Source organism: Mirounga angustirostris, unplaced genomic scaffold (assembly GCF_029215605.1).
Source record: "Mirounga angustirostris isolate CCGP_5_RB_7025 unplaced genomic scaffold, mMirAng1.0.hap1 SCAF_2, whole genome shotgun sequence".
Classification (NCBI taxonomy): domain Eukaryota; kingdom Metazoa; phylum Chordata; class Mammalia; order Carnivora; family Phocidae; genus Mirounga; species Mirounga angustirostris.
In genome coordinates this window covers 143,535,458-143,561,312 of record NW_026991710.1, presented here as the reverse complement: position 1 = coordinate 143,561,312, position 25,855 = coordinate 143,535,458, and the positions used below count along the sequence as shown (strand labels likewise).

Below are 25,855 nucleotides of genomic sequence, written 5' to 3'. Positions count from 1 at the left end.
CTTTCTCATCTCAGCTCAGTAGAATGATCAAATCTCAGAACTGGGGAACACAGACAAACTTTGCTCTCACCCTCTCTTTGTTTCCCTTCTTGATGCACAACTTACACAGAACTGCAGCTGAGCATCGCTTGCTGGCAGCTGTGGCCACAGATCCTCTCTTCACATCTCAGAGAAATAACTGAAGAGGGAATTGAGTTGCCTCTAGGTTTTACAAACAGTGTCTCAGGAACACAGCTGGTCATCACCCTGCACGAGGGATGAGAACTGAGAGGAGGGTATGTATTTTTCTCACCCCGAAGAAACCCAGGAGAGATACTCTCCTAAGGTTTGCAGGAAATTTGTTTCTGACCCAAGGGTCACAACACAGCTTACTGTGAATTTTAATTGGCTGCGAAATCATTGCTAATTCATCTCTGACTTTGGCAGAAAAAAATTAAGTGTTAAAGAAATGAATTTAGAAGGAAGTTGTGTTTTTTTGTTTGTTTTTTGTTTTGTTTTTGTTTTTGTTTTTACACAGGCATGATCGCGCAGCTGCTGAAAGTCTAACAGAGGGGATGGTAAATAAACATATGGAGCTAGGGTGTGTTCATTTTCAGAACTTCTGCTTAAAGAGGAGTCTGAAAACTACAAGATGTATTTTGGATTATAAATCTTTTTTGCTGACAAGGGAGTTATCCTGCTTCTGCCAAAAACAGGCCAAACCAATTTTGTAATGCTGTGAGACAGGCTGAAAGGACAAGGCATAAAAGGGCCCGTCAAAGGTACATGTCAAATGAAGGCAGCTCCAACTTGCCTTTGGCTTGAGAAGCTGAACTCCCAGGTCTCTGACCTCACTTCCTGTCCCTGTGCGTTTCAGAGGCTCCATCTTTGTTTTGTCCCTGCTCATCTCTCTCATTTTTCTCCTTCCCCGATATTTCCCCCTGACTTTACTCTCCTCAAACTCACACATCTCCTCTTTCTACTACTTGATATCTATCACATACATACATTAAAATATGTTTAAAAATTCACAGTTGAATCCTCAAACATACAAATATCTGTAATGAAAATTGAGCATCCTTCTGGCTCTTTGTGCTGCTGGACAGATAATGTTGTTCTGTTTATTCAACATGCATTCCCCGCCACCTTGCCCTTGTCTTCCCTTATTGTAGAGGCTAGAAAGAAAAAATTTTCAACTTTCCAGCTTCTCTTACAGCTAGGTGGAACCTGAGATAGTCCAGATCCTAGTTAAAAACCTATGTGTGGGGGCCCCTGGGTGACTCAGTAGTTAAGCGTCTGCCTTCGGCTCAGGTCATGATCCCGGGGTCCTGGGATCGAGTCCCACATTGGGCTCCCTTCTCGGCAGGAAGCCTGCTTCTCCCTCTCCCACTCCCCCTGCCTGTGTTCCCTCTCTCGCTGTCTCTTTCTCTGTCAGATAAATAAATAAAATCTTTTAAAAAACAAACAAAAAAACCCCACAACACCTATGTGTGATTTTCCAGGCCTGGCCACTGGCAATTACAAAGGCTTTACCTGGCCGACTTCGCAGGGGAAAACTGCCCTCCCCACACCAGACTGGGTGTGCAGCCGGTGCATTGCAGCCTCTGAGGGGAGCTATAGTCAAGGACTCAGGGACCCTTGGCCAGCCATGTACTCATGTGTAGCTGCATTCTTAGTCCAGGTACCTCCATTTGGAGGTCTCCTCACTGGGGACTTTGAAGATACTTTCTCTGCTCTCAATACTTTTCCACTCCTGGCCTGTCTCCTTCACACTCCTTCCTCCCCCCAGGGCCAGAAAAAGCCTGGAGCCTTTTGCTCAGGACTCCTTCAGAAGTTAAGATAACCCTACTGGATCTGTGCTGATCCATCCTATCATCCAGTGGTGGGGGCACATCATTTCATGGGGGGAAATAAATCAGGGGGGAGTAGGTGCTTTCTCAGTTTAGCTTCTTGCTTATACTACTGCACTAAGTGATTTTTTAAAAAGATTTTCTTTAGTTCATTTTTTTAAGGATTTTATTTATTTATTTGACACAGAGAGAGAGAGAGAGTGAGAGAATGAGTGGGAGGAGGGGCAGAGGGAGAAGCAGACTCCCTGCAGAGCAGGGAGCCCATCACTGGATTTGAGCCCAGGACCCTGGGATCATGACCTGAGCTGAAGGCAGACACTCAACTGACTGAGCCACCCACATGCCTGTGCTAAATGATTAAAGGCTTCACTATTATTTTCATTTTGGTTCCTTATTGCTTTAAGTGGCTACTCCAACACCTGACAGCTCAGCTTTCTCTTCCAGCTCAATGGAGCTCCTGACAGACCCACGTGACACAACTGTGGGCAATGAAATCTAAGAGGAAGACGGCAGGCTGGTTTATGAGAAAGCTGTTATTTTCCTGCTTAGGCAGGAAGGGAGCGCGGGGTGGAGGACAAATAAGATTCTGCCTTCATCCTGCCTAGAATACAGATGTGATTCGGCGAGATGCAGCAGCCATTATATGAACAAAATATAAGCGAAGTCCTTAAAGATGTTGAGAGGAAAGGTTGAAAGAGCCTGGAATCTTGATAACACTGTCACTATAATAGCCTTGGGATACCTATCTTTATATTTCTTCTTGTGCAAAGAAAAGAAACTTCTTATAGTGATTTAAAAATATATCCATAAATTCTTTGACCCTCTTCCCATCAGAAGGAAAAGTCTAATTTCCCTCCCCTTAATTATGGTCCAGCTTTAGTTTGTTGCTTCTAACAAATAGAATACAGCAAACATGATGCTGAGACTAAGTCAAAAAAGGTGATTCAGCTCCTATCTCTCTCTCACCACAAACCTTGGGAACCTATAGCTGACACATAAAAAGTCCAGCTATACTGAAGCTGTCATACTACAGAAACCACTTTTTTTTTTTTTTTTTTTTACGTGAGCCTGATTCTACAGCTGCTGAAAGTCTAACAAAGGGCATGGTAAATAAACACTAGAGCTAGGGATAGATAGCTGGAATGTGAAGCACTAGGATTTAGAGTACTGAGGAATTAGCATGAATCATTCTTGGGGGACTAGGGAGAGAATAATGAATGCTACTAATTAGCCTGCTAAGTATCCTCTGTAACTAGAGGATATTTGGTTGCAACTAGAAAGCTGAGGTAATTATCTCTTTATTATGTATGAATCTATTTACACGATCCACATGGGCATTTGTGACTGGTTAGCTCAGATAAATGGATGTCCAGGCTCATGACAACATCATGAATTTATGCCCTGTAGCTTCTTTCTATTCCAGGGCTATAGACCCCATTACTTGTAGTTCAAGGTGGCCACCATACCTGGAAACACAAATAATACTGTTTTATCATGTAATATTAATAAACCATTTATTAAGTATTTATCTGTGTTTCCAGAATTTAGTGGCCACCCTGGAGACACTTTTGGGGGATATCTTTAACAAAACTCAACATTCCAGTTCTCAGCCCATTCTACCTTCCCTGAGAAGTGCCGCTGATCCACATAGGTGGACTCCTAGAGACTGTACCTTTTGTGTGGCTCACCTTGCTGACCTCAGATGATTGAACAAGGGGTGAACACTTGATTCCAGTTTGGCCAATCAGATTCTCTCTTCCAGGAGTAAGAGTGGAAAGACAGAGAGTTGGTTTCTTCTAATAACCGGAACAGTCACAGATAAAGTCATTAGCTGTGGTTCAGACATATTTGGCCTTACAGAAAGGAAAACAGGGAAAGATGGACTCTGATGTTAGAGAATGAAGCAAATGTGCAAGAAAAAGCAGAGTAGAGATGGTTTAAGAGTATATCTTGGGAATATGGATGCTTTTCATTTCTTAATTCCAGCCCTTCCTAAGGCCTGACTGTACTCCTACACTTAGTTCTTTAGCACACTTCTGTACCTTACGCCAAATTCCCCCTTTGTGCTTAAGGTGAGTCCTTTTGGTTTCTGTTACTTGCCCCCCAAATTTTAGCTAACATAACTGTAAACTGTAGGAGAGGAAAAAAGTTTTCCTTCTACCCTTCTGAGTTCTTAGCTGAGTCTCCAGTAATAAGACAGATTAACAAAAGAGAAACAAACAGAACTTTATTCATATGTTTACCTCATGCACACATGGAAGATGCCCAGGGAAAAATGAGTAACTCCCCCTAAATGGCTTAGAATTTAGGATTAAATCCCATCTTAATAGGGAAAGGAAAGGGGGATATAGGCCTTTTAGGGAAGAGTGCACGGTTTTTTTGAAAAATAAATGGGCCCTTAGAAGATTAGATGGAAGGTATGATAGTTTGTGACAAAGTTTGTCTGGATGTGGTGTGGACTTCTAGTCTCCTCTCCTGTGACAAGAGTCAATCCTTCCTGGGTGGTGAAACTCCCAGGGAGGGGATTTATGGCAAATGGGGGTTCCTTTTGGAGGATCTGTCCTTTGGCAGATAAGGGCAGCGCAGAGAAAGTCTCTCCCTGCATCTGCTGGTTTTCAAATGCCTGCAACTCAAAATAATCAATATACCAAAGTGGCATGTTTGGGGGTGGCTAATTCTGCTACCCCTCAAAACCTTGACTACCATCTCCCCAGAGAATACCATTGGTCATGAGGGTCAGGAAAGACTATGTGGGTAAGCATGAATTTGTTGACAATTTAAGAGCTTCCTCTTCTAGAATGATACCAACAGCATCAGCTTTGAACACAAGGGGCAGTTGCATCAGTCCTACAGAGCATGGAAAGCTATTCCAAAATTGACTTTTTTCTAATAGAAAAGAGTTTCCCTGAGGTACCGACAGAAGAATCTGCTCTTTGAAAAACAATTTCAAATCCTCGCACTCTAGCAGATCTTCACTAAAATGAAAAGTTGTCCTCAGATATCCGTGGCTGAAATGTCCTCCTAAGTTATTTGCACTGTCCTTGGCTGAAACTGTCTCCACCGAGTAGTATAACCAAACAGAACTGCTTTCCAAGAGTTGGTTCTAGGTACAGTGTTCCCAGACTGCATTTTATCTGATGTCATTTCTGGTGTTACCAATGATTAGCAAAAGGGGGCAAAATGAGGCTTCTTATTTCAGTATAATGTCTCTTCTAGTTTATAGCTGGTAACTTTATAAGGCTGGGCAAAAAGAAAAAATATGGGGAGAAAATGGCAAAAGACTTTAAATATGAATGTGAAAGGCAAGAATGAAGGAAAGAAAAAAGCCAACAACCCAAAATAGCATAACAAGAAGCAGAGGTTGGGGAGCAGTTCTCCAAGTGAGTTTCTTAAAGGCTAGGACCACTTGTTCCAGATCCAAGTGCTTCACCTGGGGTAGAACAGGAACTGAATGATGAGTAGGGCTTAACTGATTGAATGAACAAATGATTGAAAGGCTTGATAAAATGAAGGCCAGAAAACGATTACCCACTGCTAGTAGGACATGAGTTTGTTTCTGTTGAATTCAAGTATTAAATCTTCCTGAATTTGTCCACTCTGGTTAGAATCCGATGTGGCCTCCAGATACAAAAAGTAAAATTCTTAAAGCTTGCCAGGCTCCCACAGTTAATGCTGTTACACTCTTTTGAATGTAGAAAGAAGTCACAACCTGACCTCCTGCCATAGGTGTGAGCAGACGACATGAAGTCCTCTCTGCCTGACCACCTCAGTCTTCTTTTTTTATTTTTATTTGTTTATTTTCTAAATTCTTTTTTGTAGAGGCAGGGAGGGGCAGAGGGAGAGAGAGAGAGAATCCCAAGCAGGCTCCACACCCAGCGCAGAGCCCGACATGGGGCTTGATCCTACAACCCCAAGGTCATGATCTGAGCCAAAATCAAGAGTTTGTCGCTTAACCAACTGAGCCACCCAGGTGCCCCATGACCACCTTAGTATTCTAAGGTCTGCTCAGTTTGGGCTAAGTGATTCCACAGAAGACAAGAAGGGGAGGAAGTGTCTCTGACCTGGTGTCTCCAGTCTGGTGCCAGCCCTGTCATGGGGCCCCAGGAACCACTGACCCCCTTTTAATTACAGTCTCTGAAAGAAGAGGCCAAACCCCCTCTGATTTGGAGAAAGCCTGGTTTCTTCATCTTATGAACAATAACATATCCCAGTGCTCCAGTAATTACAGACCTATTGCTGAGGCAGTCAAATTGCTTATTTGAAAGAAAGACTGTTTCCTTTCTCTAATGAATGTGAACAGTTCCCCAGAGCCTGAAGGTGATGTGTATGAATGCCCCACTGTAACAATGAAAAGCTATTATAAATAAACGACACAGAGCTGCTCTGTTCTTAAAAATCACTGCATGATCAATTTGAGCAACATGCATAGAGATGAGACTCAGGAGATTTTGTTTTAATTATTCTGCCCAAAGGAAAACGGCACTTTGTTCTTTGCTGGCACCATTGTACATTGAAACTTAAAGAGACTTTGGAAACACGATCCTATTCATCTTTCTTAAACCATTAGCAGATACAGTGATGCAGTTGCCTTCATTTTATAGGAGGGGAAACTGAGGTCCAGATGTTTCTGTTCTTCACAGGATGTCTGAAGTTTCATATATCATCATCCCCAACAGATGTCTATGTCTCTCCCTTACTCAACAGCTCTGATAATTGTTTGTATTTGAAAATCCACTAGAAAGGGGAGAAATTAATAGAAGGCTATGACAAAGAAGGTGAGGTGTGTGTGTTTGTGTGTGTGCATACACATATTTGAGAATGTCTTGATCTGGGGATCAGGCAATAGTAAGAATGGAAAGACGCCAGGAGGCAAGGGCATTCCATTTCAGCCCTTGACCCTGGAGCACCAGCCCTTCACAGAAAGCTGTAGCATGTGAGCTGAGGGCTTGGGGCAGCCAGAGATTGGAGCTGGAATGACACGATGAAAAAGCGTCGAACTCACAGTTCTGTCAGATCAGGGAACACTTGGAATGAAATCTTTTTGAATTTAAAGAGAAAACCTGATTACTAGTTGATACAGTCCAACTGCTGCCCAGAATGGTAGTTTATAAATAATTTTTCATTTAGGGGTCATGCTGTAGACCACTAAGGAGGCCCTCTGAGACCATATTGAGAAATCAACTTGTTACCCTTTGCCATTTCTAAAACATGAATATTGAATCCATTTGGAATTCAGAGATGAGTCTGCAGAATTCCCAACAAGATAAACTAAACATTCTTCAGCATCCAGGATATTTACATTTCTAGAGATTCTGTGGTGTGGTATTAAGTTATCAGTACTCTTGGATGAGTTTCTTGATTCTGGATGACATACCATTGCATTACATTTTACACAACTCTTAGTCATATGACATTCATCAAGAGTTGGCAGAAATCCCCCTTCCCCCAAAAAAATTTAGAGGAGGCTTATTTCTGCCTGCTTTTAAAGGAAGAGAACACAGAAATTACTTAGAAGAGTTTCTGGAATTTGGCTAATGGTTTGATAGTTTCAAGGGAATCAACTAATCACATTGACCAAATCACTAGCTAGTTCAGTAATGCAATCAGCTTAACTAATTGTCCAGCTGACAATCAAATCAATTACGTGCTCTTGTTTGGTTGGGTTTTTTGTTTCTGTTTGTTTGTTTTGGCTTTGGCATAGGCATGGCTCAAGCAAACCTGACGATCTTGTCAATGCTTAGAGAATAGAAGTGGACAATATATTTAAAAATGTGAGAGTCCATATGGAAAACAGAGCCTCATTAAAGAATTAGATGGAATTAAAGATGGAAAAATAAACAAGACAAAATCAGAGAGGGAGACAAACCATAAGAGAGTCTTAATCATAAGAAACAAACTGAGGGTTACTGGAGAGGAGGGGGTAACTGGGTGATAGACATTAAGGAGGGCATGTGATGTAATGAGCACTGGGTGTTATACAGACTGATGAGTCACTGAATTAAATGGGTTAAGCTCATCAGAAAAAAAAACAATAAAGGAAAAGGTTATTCTTGCCAGGGACTGAAGTCTCTGCAGAAATTGATTAGGTGGGGGGTCCCTCTGGGCCTTGGGACAATTAGCTCTCAGAAAATTAGAGGACAGCCTTTGTGCTTCTGGGGATTCAGATGTGACAGGTGTCTCCTGTCCCTTAGGAAATCATTCACTCCTTCCAACCTCTCATTTTTTGGATGCTTGCCCCTGTGGGGTAAACCCAAACCCTTGAAAGTTAAAGATTTCGAGGCACAGAGAGTCTGAATAATTGGATTCTTGGAAGACATTACTTCTGTAAGCCTCTGCCACAGATGTACTTCCTGGGGTGTTTTCTGTAAAAAAAAAAAAAAAAAGACTTCTTCTTTTGAGAAAAGGTAAGAACTAAGATACTGTACTTCCTAAAGTGGGTGATGGAAAAGAGACTTTTTTTTTCGGTCCCTTTCCTAACTTCACTGTTAGCACAAAGTGAGCAATGGGAGAAGGTGACGAGGCCGCAATCTTACAGGTGTCTGAGAAGAGTGAACTGTGGTCTTCGAGTGAGCCAGTGAGCCGACGCAGTGTTGTGAGGCATTTGGAGAAGGCAGGGGAGCTCACAGCAATGTGGCAAAGGAGAGCAATTTGCTCATTTTACCTGCTGAGAATGATTAGCTGTATTTATGCCAGGGTGGGTGTTATTAACCTGATGAGGCCAATCTGACAGAGAGTTAATGAGGGATCTCGAGTGGAGGAGCCTGAGAAATAGGTATCTCTCCGACTGTGTGGGAGGAGGGCGGTGTGGGAAAGGTAAATCAGAGTGGGAGGTGAATACTTCTCCCGCACAAAGGAGTCAGCACGTTCTTTCTTCAGGGCGAAAGACTTGACACATTTTGGAATGAGGTTTAGAATATTGTATATTTTTAGCAGCTGATAGGAAAATTCCTCCTAGGAAGAAACCCATCTTTGGAAAAATTACCCTTACAACCCCTCTGGGAGTCGCTGAGGCTCCTGGGTTTGGCCAGGCCAAGGCCCAGCTTTGAGAGGCCAGTCAGGCAACTTTGTCTAATGGAGGATGGTGCCTGAGGGAGAGGAAGGAGGTGGAAGAAGGCCCCAGAAAGGCTTCAGAATAGGCTGCAACTGTCAAAATGGTTGGTGGGAAGGGATTTTTGTTTGTTTTGTGTTGTTTTGTTTTGTTTTCAAAACCAGTGAAGGTGGTCACTTAGCTGTGGAACAGAGATGAGATGTGTAGACATGGGATCTGGAAGCAGAGGGGCCTTTAAAACTGGAAGTTTATGGTAGGGACCTTGATGTCTGAGACACAGAGTAAAGCGGTTTACATCAGCGGCTTTCAGAGGATCTATATTGTATTTTAATATGTGGCTGTAGACTACAGTCTACTGGCTGTAGACTACCCCAAAGATACAAAAGTAGTGATCCAAAGGGGCACCTGCACCCCAATGTTCATAGCAGCAATGTCCACAATAGCCAAACTGTGGAAGGAGCCAAGATGTCTATCGACAGATGAATGGATAAAGATGTGGTATATATATATACAATGAGATATTAGCCATCAAAAAACCCAAAATCTTGCCATTTACAACAACATGCATGGAACCAGAGGGTATTATGCTAAGTGAAATAAGTCAGTCAGAGAAAGACAATTATATGATCTCACTGATACATGGAATTTAAGAAACAAGACAGAGGAGCATAGGGGAAGGGAGGGAAAAATAAAACAAGACAAAATCAGAGAGGGAGACAAACCATAAGAGAGTCTTAATCATAAGAAACAAACTGAGGGTTGCTGGAGAGGAGGGGGTAACTGGGTGATAGACATTAAGGAGGGCATGTGATGTAATGAGCACTGGGTGTTATATAGACTGATGAATCACTGATCTCTACCTCAAACTAATAATACATTATATGTTAATTAATTGAATTTAATTTAAAAAAACTGGGCTTACTCTCAAAAAAAAAAAATGTGACTGCAGAGATCAACACACAGCACATCTGACTTCCCCCAGGAGAAGAGAATCCTGGAACCACTTTGCAATATAGAAATCTACTTCCAGTGGTGATTCTTACCGAAGTGTATACACTGACACACATCTTTTTGGAGGGAAATTGGGCAGTATCTATCAAAACTTAAAACAGGCACATCTTCTGCCTCAATAATTTCACTTCACAGAATCTGCCCTTGTAGAAACATACGTGTAGAAATATGTAAGCTCCACGAAGTTGTTTTGAAGCATGATCTGTAATAGCAAAACTAGGAAACAACCTGATTGTCCATAGATGGGGGCATGGTTAGATTGATTATTGTACAATTATATGGAAAGATCTCCAAGGTACTAAGAACTGATTTTTTTAATTGATGTAAAATTCACACAACGTAAAATTAACCATTAATCACTTTAAATTGTACAATGCAGTGGCAATTGTTATATTCATGGTGTCATGCGACCATCACCTCTAATTCCAGGAATTTTCTTTTCTCCAAAAGGAGACCCCATACACATTAAGCAGTCACTCCCCATTACTGCGAGAAATGATTTTTAAATGTCAGAATAGTATATACAGTTTCATCCCATTTGTGTTTTTAAGAACCTCCAAACTATGTCCTGTGTACCCACATATGGATAGAAGCAGTGTAGAGTTATGGTTATACATGGGCGCCCTGGAGTCAGCCTCCCTGTTTCAAATTCTGGCACAGGCTGTGCATCACTGGGCAAGTACCTTAGCCTCTCTGTGCCTCCATTTCCACAGTGGTAAGTTGGGGATAGTAATAGCACATATAGAGCAGTTGTGAAGAGTGAATCAGGGAGGATAAGCCTGATACAGCCACCATTGAGTCTAGCTATTTTTGCATTGCTTGAATTTTTTGTTGTTGTTAGTCAAAACCATGAGCATATAAACCTACTTCCAGCTTAGGGAGCAGGTGTGCTGAGCACACATTCACAGAATACCCCCACTCAGGACCCTGCAGGGAGCTGCTATACCATAGTGGTTTCTTCTCACTTAAAGCAAAGTCTGCAGGGAGATAGATGTGGGTTTTAGCGCAGGCAACGAGCAGTCAGTGCTTTAAAGCTCCTCAAAAGCAGAGCAAAAACGCCGACTTTACGCATCAACAAAATTCCAACTAAAAAGACCCCTATGAAGTACCCAACTTTGAATCACACCTAAATGAAGGGCCAGGAGGTAATTTGGAGAGCAAGAGGAAGGGTCTCTGTGAAGCTGAGATACCTAGAGGGGGAAAGCAGGCAGGCAGGCAGGAAGGGAGAGGCAAAGGAGAGAAAGAGGGGGGGAAGGAGGGAGAAAAGGAGGAATAAGAACAAAGGGAAAAAAAGAGACAAGAATAGGTTAGGATGAAGGAAAAGAAGGAAATGGTGAGGAGATTGCGGGCCTCAGCTGTAAGTGGTTCAGGTTAAAACAGAGTATGTGGCAAGCATTTCAACCAAAAAAGTAAAAAGAGAGAACTAAGAGAAGCATCTGTGATTTCTCTTTCTTTTCCTATGTAGTCCTAATCTACAGCAAGCTCAGAAATACGGCAACACAAAGCTGCTCTGCATGACCGCGGCCATATTTTCACACTGCATGGCTCTCTCTGTGCTTCCCCTCGGGGTGGGGAAGACGATCACTCCACCCCCAGTTGTGCCTGCAGAAACTACCGCACCAACGATCCCCTGAGAAGCCTTTAGTTTTGTTTCTGAACCTGAACACAGCCCCAGGCAGCCTCTGGGGTGCTGGGCCATCGTGCACTTGGGATATTTAATGAGGCTTGGAGATGGTAAACAGAAAGCTCGGGTCCAGTCAGTTGCTTTATCAGGGCAAGGGAGAAATGCCAATGGGATTGGCCAAGTCTTGCCGAATGAAAAATGCCGTAAGGTGGTCCCCCTTACCTGTGTCAACCACATACGGGTCAGAAAGTTAGTATTCGCCTAACGCCAGGTCACAGTGCCTCTGTCATTCACCTCCCTTCCTCTCAAAAGGTAGGCATTTTGTCATCACACATCATCACAAGAAGGGTGAGTGCAGTACAATAAGATATTTTGAGAGAGGGACCACATTCACATAACTTTTATAACAGTATATTCTGATTGTTCTATTTTATTATTAGCTACTGTTGATCTCCTACTGTGCATACTTTATAAATTAAACTTTTTTATAGGTATGTATGTATCAGAAAAAAACATAGTGTATATAGGGTTCAGGTAGTATCCGCAGTTTTGGGCACCCACTGGGGGAGTCTTGAAAAGTATCCCCCATGGATAAGGGGGAGGAACACTGTGTTAACTACTGTCTTTTTTATTTTTATTTTTATTTATTTTTTATTTTTTAAAGATTTTATTTTATTTTATTTTGACAGAGAGAGACCCAGCAAGAGAGGGAGCACAAGCAGGGGGAGTGGGAGAGGGAGAAGCAGGCTTCCCGCGGAGCAGGGAGCCCAATGCGGGGCTCGATCCCAGGACCCTGGGATCATGACCTGAGCCGAAGGCAGACGCCTAACAACTGAGCCACCCAGGCACCCCAAACTAGTATCTTTTTTAAATAGCATGTTTTAAATCTCAAATGCCTCAGAACCACCAGAAATGAGGTAGGTAGCATTTTGCTAGCGTATCTTTTCAAATATTTAAAGAATGTTTTGTACACTTATGTTGATTTAATAAAGTGATTCAGAAGGGTTAAGCGGGGTTTGGCATCTTCAAAATGGCGATTTTGCGTCTGATAACTTTCCAGAAAAGTTAAATGTATTGTGAGGGATAAATTACAGTTTGATGCAAGTTGTCTTGTTAACATGTCATTCCTCTTCCCCAGCAACCTACTTCCCGTCTCATTAAGCTAGTCGACTGGATATACCTAGAAAATTATGATGGTGATTTACTACCTTAATGCTCAATTGTTACTGGGAGCTGAAGGGTGGGGGAAGGGAAATAACATTCCCATCCTCTGGGTCTCATGGAGAGATGATCAAGCCCTCAGCTGTGGCATTAAACACAGCAATAGAAAGCAGAGACATAGTAAAGCATTTTCACTGCCGTTATGAGCTGAGATATAAAATGAGATTTATTTGCAACAATCTGATAGAGAAAATTGAGTCCTGGGAATTGATGTCCCAGGGAGCCTTTCAAGTCAGCCAGGAGTTACTATAGGACGTGAGTAACAGAGCAAAATATGAAAGTGGGGGGAGGAAAAAAAAATTGAGTTTTGACATTTTCTGCGGCCACTGTTAAAGATAGAGGAATTGACTAGTTTGTACAATGTGAATTATGGTCACAATTACAGTCTTCTCCTGATCCAGTCTCTCATAACAGTTGAATATCTTGGGCCCCTAAATTGGTGTTGTATCTCAGCCTTTTGCTTTTTTTTTTTAAACGTGCTTCTTCCACAGATGTGATGCCAAATAAATGAAACCTTCAAATGGCTCCCTCGTTTTCCCAAAAGGTTTAATCCTAATAGATAATTTCAAGTAATTGTGTTGGTTCTTCTAGCATTTCATTTCTTCTAGCATTTTATTTTTTAAATTTTCTGAAAATTACCATTGAAATTTAAGTTGATGACATAGCAATCTCCACTTGATATTTTTATTTTTTTTTACTTTTTAAAAAGATTTATTTATTTATTTTGAGAGAGAGAATGCACATGCATGTGAGGCGGGGGAGAGGAGGGGCAGAGGGAGAGAATCTTCAAGCAGATTCGGCACTGAGGGTGGAGCCCCACTCTGGGCTGGATCCCACGAACCATGAGGCAATGACCTGAGCCGAAACCAAGAGTCGGATGCCCAACAGACTGAGCCACACAGGCGTCGCCCCCCCAGCTGATATTTTTGAACAAGAGTGGAAATTAGAAGTTTATGTTAAATTTCATTTACTCGGGTATTCATTCTGTAGCCAATATTTGTCACAATTTTAATATGTGGCTGACATTGCTGTGAACTGTGTTCAGAAAGATATATGTGATTTTTTATATTTATGTAATTTGCTCCCAGGTTATATTTCAAGTCTATACATGTTTGCAAACTACCAGAGGTCACAAGTAAAACTAAAAAAATATGAAGTCTCATGATTATATAAGGGGGCTTTGACAAAATCAGGGATGATCCCCTTCCCTAAGGGGCTAACTTTAATTCTTTTTAATAAGCAAGGGGTCTCACGCTTCAGAACACCTGGCAATGGAAACCTAGTTTTTCTTCTGGCTCCTCTGTGTTCTAGCCAAGATAATGCTACACAGCGTTCACATAATACCCACGCCTGTTTCAGCTGCTTGGGAGAGTAAGTTTTTCAAAAATTATAGCAATCTAGACTCCCCCTTTTACTTGATCTTGAGAGTTTTGTCCCTAATCTGCAGCTACTTCTTTTTTTTTTTAAATTAATTTATTTATTTGAGAGAGAGAGAGCGCGCGCACACGCATGTGTGCGCAAGTGGGGAGAGAGGCAGAGGGAGAGGAAGAGAATCCCAAGCAGACTCCACACTGAGCACAGAGCCTGACCTGGGGCTCAATTCAGGGCTTGATTCCTGGACTCTGAGATCATGACTTGCACCAAAACCAAGAGTTGGATCATAACTCACTACCTCATTTGAGGCAACAGAGGTTGGCCCAATGGATGGCTTCTGTTTTCTCCTCAGGGTTGGTGTAAGAACTTTCCACGCATTTCTTTTTTTTTTTTTTCTAAAGATTTTATTTATTTATTTGAGACAGAGAGAATGAGAGAGAGAGCACATGAGAGGGGGGAGGGTCAGAGTGAGAAGCAGGCTCCCTGCCGAGCAGGGAGCCCGATGCGGGACTCGATCCAGGGACTCCAGGATCATGACCTGAGCTGAAAGCAGTCGCTTAACCAACTGAGCCACCCAGGAGCCCGAGCCACCCAGGCGCCCTCCACGCATTTCTTATTTTACTTGTGAATATGTACAATTTATCTTTCTGAGACAAGTGCATACAGCTTTTGTGTAACCTGTTTAATGGTCACAATTAGTTAATTTCACCTTTTTTCCCAAGAGAGGTAGAAAAAATGATTAGTTGTGTGGTGGGTGACAGTGATTCTTTGGCCCATAAAAGATAACTGGATCAAAAGTTTCCCAAAACAGTGTCATTGACTTAAACATTCACTTCTGCATTGTATTTATATTTGTCTGATTTTTGACTTACTATTCATGCTTGAATAAGGCTCTTAAGTTCAATTTTCTAACTAAAAATTTGAAAATATTTAATTACCATTCATCTCTAAGTTTAAATGATATGTATTGTTCCCTGCTTTCTTCCTCTCTACCCCAGACTTTTTTCTATCTTTCTGTAGTTATGTCACATTCATTTTAATAAGGCAAAATATCTATCATGCTTAAAACTATATGTGAAAAAATTTTTTTAAGATTTTATTTATTTATTTGACAGAGAGAGACACAGCGAGAGAGGGAACACAAGCAGGGGGAGTGGGAGAGGGAGAAGCAGGCCTCCCGCAGAGCAGGGAGCCCGACGAGGGGCTCAATCCCAGGACCCTGGGATCATGACCTGAGCCGGAGGCAGGCGCTCAACAACTGAGCCACCCAAGTGCCCCTATATGTGAAATTTTAAAGAAAATGATTATAGATTCCATCCAGAAAAGATACTCTGGATAGACAGTTTTTTTTTTTATTACTGACTTTTTTTTTTAAAAAAAGCTTTTATTTTGAAATAATTATAAGACCTACAGAAAGTTGTGAAACTGATACCTAGAGTTCCATGTATTCTTTACCTATCTTCCCCTAATGGTGACATCTTATATAACTGTAGTACAATGTCAAAACCAGTAAACTATTTTTTTTTAAGATTTTATTTATTTATTTGAGAGAGAGAATGAGAGAGAGAGAGCACATGAGAGGGGGGAGGGTCAGAGGGAGAAGCAGACTCCCCGCCGAGCAGGGAGCCCGATGCAGGACTTGATCCTGGGACTCCAGGATCATGACCTGAGCCGAAGGCAGTCGTCCAACCAACTGAGCCACCCAGGCGCCCAAAACCAGTAAACTATTAACTGGGCTATAGACTATATTCCATTTTCACCAGTTTCTTCGTGCACTGTTGTGCATGCACATGTGTGTATTCGTATGTATGCATGTGTGCTTATAGTTCTATGTAGTTTGATCTCAGTTATGGATCTGTGTAACAACCACCACAATTAAGGTACAGAGAACTGTTCTATCACCACAAAGGAAGCTCTCTTGTTCTACCCCTTTGTATTCACATCCTCCCTCCCTCTTGTGTCTTATCCCACTAACCTGTTCTCCATCTCTGTACTTTTGTCATTCCCAGGCTGTTATATAATGGGAATCACACAGTGTGTAACCTTTAGAGATTGACTTTTTTCACTAAGCATCATGTCCTCAAGGTCCATCCAAGTTGTTGCATGTATCAATAGTTCATTCCCTTTTATTGCTGAGTAGTATTTCATTGTAGAGATGTTCCAGAGTCTGTTCAACAATTACTCTTTGAAAGACATTGGGTTTTTTCTAGGTTTTTGTCATTTCAAAGCTGCTATGAACATTCATGTACAGTTGACCCTTGAACAACATGGTGGGTAGGGGAGCAGACCCCCCCACCCACAGTAGAAAATCCACATGTAAAATTCAACTCCCCCAAAACTTAACTACTGATGGCCTACTGATTGCTGATAACATAGTCAATTACCACATATTTTGTATATTATATGTATTATATGCTGCATTCTTACAATAAAGTAAACTAGAGCAAAAAATGTTATAAGAAGATCATAAGGAAGAGAAAATACGTTTCTAGCACTTTACTGCAAAAAATTCCCATGTAAGTTGACCGGTGCAGTTCAAACCCATGTTGTTCAAGGATCAACTGTACAGGTTTTTAGGTATGTATGTGTGAACATAAGTTTTAATTTCTCTGGGATAAATGCCCAAGGGTATATGATTGCTACGTTATATGGAAAGTACATGTTTAGTTTATAAAAAACTGTTGAACAGTTTTCCAGAGTGGCTATACCATTTTATATTTCTACCAGCAGTATAGGAGGAATCCAGTTTTTTCTGCATCCTTGCCAGCACCAATCTTTTTTAGATAGGTAAATGAATATCAAAACATTGTAAGAAGTCACACAGAGGCCACAAAGAGACTGAGCCAAGTGCATGGAAAGAGACACTTGGCTTGTATCTGAGCCTGAGGTCACTTTTTCAGGAGGGTTGACAGCACAATTTGTTGTAATATAAGTTCCGCAGGCCTTATCAGCCTGTAGCCATGTATCAGTTAACAATGGCTGCAAACCCAGCTATAGTTAGTTAAGCACATGGGGCTATTTTCCTCCCATAACAAGAAGTCCAGAAACTAGCAGTTGCAGAGACTCAAAGATGATGGTAGCTGCTGCTTCAGGAATCATGACCACATTCCTTTGGGAAGAAGAGAGAGGGAGATAGGGCAGTGTTTGTACCAGGAAGGAAAACATTTTCCCAAGAACATTGCTAAGGTTTTCTGTTTTGGTCAGATGGCCCTGAACACTATCCTGAGTCCCGCATGTCTGGAACGTAGTAGGGAGTGAGGTCGGAAAGGCTGGTCGGGTCAGGCATTTACCATTGTCTGCCACAGGGACAATCCACGTTAATGGTCAACTTTGGCCAGCTGAAGTCTTCACCTGATGATGCGTGGCCCATCATCAAGTATTTCTGGATGTTATTGCAAGGGTATCTTATTTGTGTTTATAAGCAAAGTCCCGTCCCCACTCAGGATTACTGTGCTCTGGCAGGCCCCTGTGAGGTACAATGGTATCTATAGGGCCCTCCCCTCCCTTAGGCCCCTGCCATAGTTTTCTTGCTGTCACCGAAGAACTAGAACCTTCATAGAAGTTGGGACTGCATTCTGTGCCAAAGTGGAGAAAGAACTCATTCTCCCTGCTCTGTGCCTTGTATTTCATGAAGCCCTTCCTGAATGCATTTCTTTGCTTTGGACTGCAGACCTTCACTCTCCATTTGTTTTGAGCTCACCCATGGCCTGGGCAGGTGACTAGACACTGGCTATCCTTTCCACTGAGAGGTGTTTTTCATTCTTGACATTCACACAAAAGCATATCCTAGCATGCTCTTTCTGTGGCAAATCATCTCATGCAAATGGACAACTGTGGAGGGGACTCCGCCAGCCTGGGAATCTCAGTTTAAGCCCAGAAAAGACCACCCATGTGTACATACTGTCTTCCTTTTGATTCCCTGTGTTAGTTCAGCTGGTCTACCTGGCTGGATCACTAACACTGTCCTCCCTCACTACTCAGTCTTTGTTCCCCAGGTAACAGTGTTGGAGTAAAAAAGGACTATTTTCCAGTCAAGGGTGGAGATTCAGAGCCTTCCCAATTCCTGTGGGTCAAAGAGAGCTCCTATCTTAACTGCTACCTTCTTGACTTCATACATACAAACGTATTTGGGATTTGCGTTAGTTAAGATGCAAATGCTGATTGCTCTAACAAAGACTCCAGTATAACTGTGCTGTACACAAGACAAGTTTATTTCTCTCTGGGCTCGGAGCTGCTACAGCATCTCTATCATCCGGTTGCCTTTTATCTTATTGCTCTGCCATACTCAACAGGCAGCTTCAGTCCCTGTGTCCAACATAGCTAGCTCTCACCATCATGTTCACACCTAGCCGGTGAGAAGGGGCAAGAGGAATGGAGGAAAACACTCCTTTCCTTTTATGGGCGTGACAGGAAGTTACCCACATAATTTCAACTTAAATCCTATTAACCTGACCTTAATATCTTTGCCCCACTTAGCTATAAGGGAGACTGTGAAGTGTGGTCTTCAGATTAGCTAGAGCTCCTACTATCAGAACGAATTACAGTTATTGGGGAACAACTAGCAAAATCAGATACAAGGCCCTCTAGCTTTGGGGCCAAGAAGGAGTGCTATAAAATTGAGGGCAGTGGTTCTCAACTGGGGGCAATTTCTGGAGATATCATTGTTTGTCTTAACTGGGTTGGTGTGTGCTACTGGAATCTAGTGGATAGATATTGCTAAACATTCTACAATGCACAAGGCAGCATTCCCCGCCCCCCCAACAAAAAAATATCCAACCTAAAATGTCAGCAGTGCTGAGGTTGAGAAACCCTGCCTTTGGGATAGATCTTTACAAAGTCCTAGCCTACCACATGTTAACCATGTCTTGGCTTTCATTTGTGCTTTTATAAGAAAATGTCTAAGACTAGTGTCCTCTTAGGTGTGGTTTGGGTGATATCAGTGTGCGTCCAATAAATTAGAATTGGAACTTGCTGTGGTCTGCACGTTTGTGTACCCCCCCGGACCCCAAATTCATACGTTAAAATCCTAATGCCCGATGTGATGATATTAGGAGGTGGGACCTTTGGGAGGTGCTTAGATCATGAGATTGGAGCCCTCACGAATAGGATTCATGCTCTCACAAAAAGACCTCACTGAGCTCCCTTGCCCCTTCCACTATGTGAGGAAACAGCAAGAAACCACTGGCTGGGAACCTGGAAGAGGGTGTCATCCAACCTTACTGGCACTTTGATCGTAAACTTCCAGCCTCCAGAACTACCAGAAATCAATTTCTTTTCCTAATAAGATACCCAGTGTGTGGTATTTTGTTACAGCAGCATGAATAGATGGAGACCAAACTATAACACCCCATTCGCTCAGTTTGCCGAGGTCATGTTAACAAAGGAATGAAACTTGTCCACCCTTGTGTGTAGTTCCCTAGCAGCCACTAACCACCTGAAGAGGAAGATTTCCTTCTTTGGGTTTTCCCAAGCTATTTAATAATATATAATATACCACTAATCCAGAGGAAAGAAGGAGATCTATTCAATTAAAGACAAGTGTAATTTTGTACAATTAATCATAGTCTTCTTAAGGGAAATAAAAATAATTTGTTTTTGGGAAGAAGGAACGTATAATTATTTGGCGAGAGAGGAAAAACCACTCATTAATATATCACGTTTACTTTGAATGTGGTGAAATAGATTGCCGTTTTTGCTGTTAGTCTTAGGCATGAAAAACTGTGTGTTAAATTTTGTCATTTCTGGTTCTGATAACCCACTTTGATGACAGATTAGAAATGCAGTTTGGCTTTTCAGGACATAAATCTCAAATAATCAACATGAGAGAACAGCACCAAACCCTCCAGAGAGGTTTCTAACACAAGATGATGACACTTGTTAATAAACTCAGGATTAGTGATGTAACTTGTCACTGGTTCAGCCAGAAGACACAGGGAAATATCCTATTTGCTACAGTGACCACTCTGAAGTTGTGTTCTTTTTTTTTTTTAAAGATTTTTTTTTTTTTTTAATTTGAGACAGAATGAGAGAGAGAAAGCACATGAGAGGGGGGAGGGTCAGAGGCAGAAGCAGGCTCCCTGCTGAGCAGGGAGCCCGATGCGGGACTCGATCCAGGGACTCCAGGATCATGACCTGAGCCGAAGGCAGTCGCTTAACCAACTGAGCCACCCAGGTGCCCTGAAGTTGTGTTCTATAAGAGAAATCAACTTCTGGAAATTCTCCCTTGGGATGATGATATATGATGTGTCAGCCATTCCTCATGGAAACCTTTTATTATTTTAGGTTGTTATTTAGGCATCAGACATTTTTTTCTTGTGGGCAAAAGCAAGAATATTGTTCCTCGTTTCCTAGTTCCCTAGATCTGAGGGACTGTCTAGGTCCTTCATAGGACTTTATAGTCACCTCTCTTAAAATGCCCATTTCACAGTAATTCACAAACTACTTTTGCATTTCATTTTTATCCACTATTTTACTTTCCACATCATTGCTATTTGTTTTCCCAATTAGACAGTGTATCTTGAGGAGAATTTTCACTTCTTAGACTTTGTTGCTCCTATGACATCTAGTAGATTTCCTTTCCTCTGTAGAACATCTTTATGGATTTTTGTGTCTTAGTTTGGCTTAAAATCATGGTTATTAAGCATGCTCTTGGAGTCATAATTACACTTACCACCATTATGAGATTGTATGCAATTGTTCTTAATTATGGCATACAAAAGAATTTGGAACATAAAAGAAGAGAAAATAAAAGATATGGATTTTATATGATTAGGAGATATTTTAAGTAGGGAAATAAGTGCACGTATATACAATAAAACAATACACAGAACTTTAATTTGGTGTATCTGCCGATACTTAGTAGAGATCATTTAAAGCAGAATGCATCTGAAATGTTAAGCTTATGTAGCAATAAAGGAAAACTTGTTAATATCTCTGATTATTTGTGAATGGAAAGAGCATAGCCTTAGGCATCCAAGACAAAGACCTGAGCCCCTTGTCAGCTTTCACCATGTGTTGGCTCTGTGCCTGTAAGTAAATTATTTTAACCATGTTCAGCCTCATTTTCCCTATGCATAGAATGGGGATTATGATATATTCCCTTTAAGAGTGTTGTGAATATTAAATTAAACAATTCACATATAAAGCACCCAGCACCCTGCCTGGCGGTGTCAGAGTTCTTGGGTTCCAAGTGACAGAAACCAACATTGCCAAACTTAACAGAGAAAAGCAGATCTATTAGAATGATTCTGGATACCTCGCAGAATCAAGGAAGAAATGAAACACCCAGTTTCAGAATGGGGAGACTCTTGTCATCTCAGCAGCAGGAAGTCCTGACTATTTTCTGGGTACAGCCGTTTTCAGGGTGAATGGAGTCATCTCCAACCAGTCTTGGTTCCTGTCAAGATTTAAATTCCCGGGCGCCTGGGTGGCTCAGTCGTTAAGCGTCTGCCTTCGGCTCAGGTCATGATCCCAGGGTACTGGGATCGAGTCCCACATCAGGTTCCCTGCTCCGCGGGAAGCCTGTTTCTCCCACTCCCCCTGCTTGTGTTCCCTCTCTCGCTGTCTCTGTCTGTCAAATAAATAAATAAATAATCTTAAAAAAAAAAAAAAAGATTTAAATTCCCAGGAAAGGGATGCTTATTGTTTTAGATTAGGTCACCTGATTTTATGAAGTCTGCGGAGTTGGGTTAAGTCATTGGCAGCCTCAGCGGAACCATAAAGAAAGTGGGAATCACATTCTCTGTAGAAAATGGGAGATACTGTTACTGAAAGAAAAAAGGGAAGGTATTTGGAGAAGACAAAACATAGATTTCCGCTATATCAGCACATAGTAGGTGATCAGTTAATGTTCATTTCCTTTTGGTTATCCCTTTATTTATTTATTTTTATTTTTTAAAAGCTTTTGTTTATTTATTTATTTCAGAGAGAGAGGGCCCAAGGGTGGGGAGGAGCAGGAGAGGAAGAAGGAGGAAAGAATCTCAAGCAGACTCTGCCCTGAGATCATGGCCTGAGCTGAAATCAAGAGTTGGACGCTTAACCCACTGAGCCACCCAGGTGCCCTGGTCATCCATTTAAACCCTTTCTGCTTATACCTTCATGTAAAACTTGCAGTGTGTGTGTGTGTGTGCGTGTGTGCGTGCGTTTAACATTATGGTTTCTAACAGTTGGTATTTCTAACAGTGGGTAAGCTAAGACTGTTATACTCTTTTCTCCCCTTCCCATGATTATCTTCTGTCTCATCCTTGACACTTTCCATTATTCAATGAGGACTTTGGTATCTGGCTCATAGTCTCCCTTTCGACTCTGAACCCTGTCATCAGCTTGGTTGAATTCCACATCCGTATGGTCAGCCACTTCTCCAATACTAGGCTCTCACTTTGTTAACTTTTCATTGTCAGTGACCTTACCCTCCATTTGTACCTCAGCCATTTGGTCCCAAAATTGTCTAGAAAATCACCAATGTATACATCATTTTTTCTGATCGCCAGCAAACTCCTAGCCTTCTAGCTTGTTTCTCAACTACTCTCAGTATGCATTTTACCTCATATTATCTCTTCCTATCATCTTCTTTATACAGCTTGGATTTCATGGTCCAACATTCCAGTCACTCTCTTGACCATCACTGAATTGCCTGAATTGTTCATGTTTCACACTTAGCCTGGAAAAATCAACATCTCTGGGTTAGCCAGGAGCACCTGGCTACAGAGTACCTCCTGGGAAAATGACAGTCATCAGGCTCAAATGGACCCTCAATATAGTCCAGTAATCCTACATGTCTCTCTGGTCAGTTCATATTTCCACAATCTATATTAAATTGTTCTGTCAAATACTTTTTAAAAATCCATGTCATGTTGATTTTGCTCTGAAATATCTCTTAAACTCATTGACTTTTCTCTGTCCTCACTATAGCCACTTAATCTAATCCACCATAATCTCATGTTTGGATTACTACAATGGCCTCCTATCTGGTTCCCATACATCATCCTTTATTCCCTCTCAATTCATCTTCCCTAGTGTATCCAAGGTCATCTTTTAAGACTTTTCTATGGCTTTCTCTTTTCTTTAAGATAAACTTCAAAATCAGCAATGTGTCCTATGAGGTCTAGTAAAATCTAGAAAGAAAGAAAGAAAGAAAGAAAGAAAGAAAGAAAGAAAGAAAGAAAGAAAGAAAGAAAGAAAGAAAGAAAGAAAGAAAAAGGTCTAGCCCACATTTTTTTTCCTCCCTCTTTCTTTCTTTCTTTCTTTCTTTCTTTCTTTCTTTCTTTCTTTCTTTCTTTCTTTCTTTCTTTCTTTCTTTCTTTCTTTCTTTCTTTCCTTAAAGACCTTTATTAACAGGTGCTTGCTGTTTGTTGACTTTTTTGTAAAAATCAAGTTGTAAACTTTTTTTTTTTTAAGATTTTATTTTTCAGGTAATCTCTACACCTAATGTGGGGCTGAAACTCACAACCCTGAGATCAAGAGTTTCATGCTGAGCCAGCCAGGCACCCCCAAGTTGTAAATTTTTATTACAAAATAAAAATGTGTTTCTTAAAAATCTTTTTTGTTGTTGTTTGCAGATTTTATTTATTTGAGAGAGCATGTGCGGTGTGAGGAGCAGAGGGAGAAGCAGACTCCCTGCTGAGCAGGGACCCCCAATATGGGGCTCAATCCCAGGATTCCAGGATCATGACCTGAGCCAAAGGCCGACACTTAACCGACTGAGCCACCCGGGTGTCTGTGGTTCTTAAAAATCTTAAGGTGATCAGATATGAACTGATTTAAAAATCCTTTAAAGGTATTGAGAAAAACCAGGCTTTTTTTTTTTTAAATCACGTTTGTCAATCCTAAAAAGAAACTTTAGGTAAAAATAATAGAAACAGCATGCTGCATAGATAATACAGATAGTTCTTTTAATCTGGTCAATGGGCAAAAAGCAAGCACTTAAGGTCTTCAGCTCCAACCTTTTGTGCATTTCTTATTGCTGGAACTTCATATTCATTTCTTCTTCTTGGATGAGTAAACCAGAAGATAGTATAGAGATAGTATAGCTGATGAGCCAGTATTTACTGAGCCCTACCCTGTTCATTCTTGGGAGCAGACGAATTTTCAGCTGGTAGATCAGCTGCTTTTGTCTCTTTGCCATCGTGTGGCTTAGGGTTTTCTGGGTGTCCGTGTGGGTTATTAAAGTTGTGTTAGTACCAATGTTGAGATGGGTGCTGACCTTGGATCTCATCTCCTTGATTTTTCTTATCTTCTTCCTTGCTGTCCTCTTTAGGCTGTCTTTGGCGAGGAGGACCCCTGTGGAATTGTGGTCTGTAATCCTGTACACATTCTGTCTCACTGGTCTACCTTGTTCTTCTGCACCCAGATTGTCAGCTCCCTCCACCACTTGTCCATGCACAGGAGGGTTGACGCTCATAGGGTCTCCGTGTGTACTAAGTTGGGAACCGAGCCCAGCCCTCCTTCTTTCCCCACTCTTCACTGTTCTGGTACTTCTGCAGGTAATTGCGTGGAGGACCCCTGTGACGTGGATAATGTGGTTAATGGTTACCGGCTGCTTTGTATTTATAGCCTTGCACTGGGGCTCCACCAGGGTCCTGTCACATTTCCCTTTCCTCCTTCAACATTGTCAAACTCCATAGTCTCTCCATCTCAAAAACTGAGAAAGGTCTTCCTGTGGTTATTCTTGTTTATGGCAGTCTGGTGTACAAATACATCTCCTTGGTGTCGTTCCTGTTAATGAAACCATACTGATTTCTTTTTTTTCCTCAAGCTCTTACTTAAATTCCAGTATAGTTAACATGCAGTGTAATATTAGTTTCAGGTGTACAATATAGTGATTCAGCACTTCCATACATCACCCAGTGTTCATCACAACAAGTGCCCTCCTTAATCCTCATCATCTGTTTCCCCCACCCCCCACCCATGTCCCCTCTGATAACCGTCATTTATGTTGGTTATAAATATATATATATATCTCACATCTTCTTTATCCATGTCTTATATTGAACTGTTTCCCAAACCTTTGTTGCAATGACCTTGTCCCCACGGGCAGGCGCCATGGATGTGAGGTCGCCTGGGCCCGCTCCCTGTGCCCCTGCCTCTTCCAGTGGTGCTGGTAGTGCCAGGCTTGGTGTTGGCAGCGCTGAGGGTGGGCGGCTGCTGGGTCCTGGCCTTGCCTGTCATGGTTGCAGTTATGGTGACTGGGGCAGCTGGGACAGCTGGGCTCCTTCTAGGGTGTGATAGTAATGGGCCCACGCCGGCTCACGCTTATTCATTTTTTTCATTTTGTTTTACTGTCCCTACCCCCAAGCTTCTGCATATTGGCCCAATGTTCAACTTCTAGAATAGTTTCCATGTCAGATGATTACACAGTCAGGTGCTTAGACCTGTCTTCTCCACACTAACCCCAGCCCTACTGCCTTCTTCACTTGATTAGCTCTTTCTCACTCTTTCTCACTTTTTCTCACCAAGACTTAGTTGAAATGTTACTTCCTTAGGGAATTTCTCTTGATTGCCCAGGCTACCCCCACTGTCCATTTCTATGGCCCTTCCACTTGCACTTTTCTTTCATAACATTTGTCAACTATAAATACTTGTTCCAGTGTCTACCTCACCTGCTGGACTATAAGCTTTATAAGAGCAATAACTGGGGGGCACCTGGGGGGCCCAGGCAGTTAAGCATCTGCCTTCAGCTCAGGTCATGATCCTAGGGTCCTGGGATCGAGCCCCGCATCGGGCTCCCTGCCCCGCGGGAAGCCTGCTTCT

At 41.9% G+C, this 25,855-nt stretch overlaps 1 pseudogene; it reads right to left on the bottom strand.

Annotated features, from left to right (window-relative positions):
• Window positions 1–24,150: 24,150 nt before the first annotated feature.
• Window positions 24,151–25,084, bottom strand: LOC123848807 (Y-box-binding protein 1-like; annotated as a pseudogene).
• Between the last annotated feature and the right edge of the window lie 771 nt (window positions 25,085–25,855).